The sequence below is a fragment of the Phyllostomus hastatus genome, unplaced genomic scaffold (assembly GCF_019186645.2).
Source record: "Phyllostomus hastatus isolate PE091 unplaced genomic scaffold, TTU_PhHast_1.1 phas_contig_234, whole genome shotgun sequence".
NCBI lineage: Eukaryota > Metazoa > Chordata > Mammalia > Chiroptera > Phyllostomidae > Phyllostomus > Phyllostomus hastatus.
This window is the reverse complement of record NW_025333775.1, coordinates 377094-378768: the sequence shown is the minus strand read 5'-3', so window position 1 is coordinate 378768 and position 1675 is coordinate 377094. Positions and strand designations below refer to the sequence as shown.

Sequence of the window (1675 nt, the reverse complement as noted above, 5' to 3'; positions counted from 1 at the left end):
AATTAAAGTGTAGTGTTTATACATTTAATCTCTTCCTCTATATCTTTGTTCCACTAACCTTCGACAACTTTCCTTGACTTTCTAAGTTTGTCTCTTTATACTCACTCACAAATAATCCAGTTGTTAAGAGAAACTACTTACTTTTAACCTCTCTTAAGAACACACACATACATTTTTTCCTTTTGCAATAACATTTATTCTAAACTTCAAAATATCACCAGAAAAGGGGCCAGGCCCAGGACAGAATGACCTAAAGCCAGCTGTTAGGGTGTGGGTTCTTGGGTTAGTGCAAGAAGAGTTCCACAACACAAGACCAGGTAATTTTGAGAGTACGTTTATTAAACCAGGGACAGGAGATATGGATGAGACTAGAATGAAAACAGTAGAAGAGAGACTGGGTGGGTCTGCTGTGGCTCTCTTCACACACTGTAAGAAAAATGTGAGGATAGGATGGGGCTGCTCTCCACTTATAGCAGAATCACAGAAAAGGGGTCTTGGGAACAAGTTCAGGAGGTTTCCCCTGATGAGTTGCTGTTGCCCATTGCTCCCCTGGCTGCAAGTCTCTTTAAGATCCATTAAATTTTAGAAGAGAGAAAATTTACTTGAAAAGGATATTTAAGTAGATGTGACTCAAGAAGGACTCATGCTGTGGCAGAGTGGGACCCAGTGGAAGCTAGCATGGTGGCAGAGTGCAAGAATAAGTTGTCCAAGAATTTGCTGCACATGAAGTTCATGCAAAGAAGATTGTACTCAGAAACCAAGAAACAACCATAAGAGTAAGAGAAGAGAACTATTAGTGAAGAACACGGGTACTTGGATTTGCCAGAGCTTAGGGAGAAAGACAGGTTTATAATGGAAGAGCAGAATTTCTTGTTATGTGAAGATCTCCTATATGGAAAAATGCCATTCATAGGATTTAATCCTGAAGTTGAGAAGTCAACTTCACTATTCATTAGTGAATCATTATTCAGATGACTTCTAAGAACAAACAGAAGAAGTTGAAGATGAAACAGTGGAGTTTGATATGTCAGATGAAAAAATGGCTAGAAGATAATGGGACTTTGGTGGGGGACATGGAAAAAAATTGTCACAAAAAGAGACTGTGTCAATTATGAAGAAGGTGAACATGGAGTGAACATGGAGATATAAAACCAATTAAAGCAAAGAAGATGTTCTTAAAACCACAAGATAAAAATGAATGCCTTAAAACAGAGCTCAGGAATGCCTTATGAGAGTTAACGTGTTTTGGAACTCATTCTGGTGGTTTCTCTGTAGTTAGTAATATTGTGATGTTTATTTATAAAGTGTACAATTTTGAACACACGCTGTTCTTGAAACAGATGTGTGATGGAATGTTGTACATCATTATTTAATGGTATTCATCGATAGTAGGTTTTTAGCTGTTGTTCTTCAAGTGTACGAAGGTACATGGTTGCTTCCTAAAAATTTTTGACCCCAGATTTTTAAAATAAATCTCTGCAGTCACTGACCTTAAATTGACTAATAAATTCATACCAGTGTTTAAATCATCATGTTGCCATTTTCCTTTAGATGACTAATAATGTCTAGCCAGTTCATATATTTTAAGATAAAATATCATGAGAATTTATTATAAGTAAATTCATCAAGAACAACCATGTTTCTTCTGTCTGAAGTATTTGCATGTTACCAAGTC

The 1675-nt window shown here is 36.5% G+C and overlaps 1 pseudogene; it reads left to right on the top strand.

The window, feature by feature from the left end:
* The first annotated feature begins 678 nt into the window (after positions 1-678).
* On the top strand, positions 679-1232 carry LOC123817905 (annotated as a pseudogene).
* Positions 1233-1675: the final 443 nt, after the last annotated feature.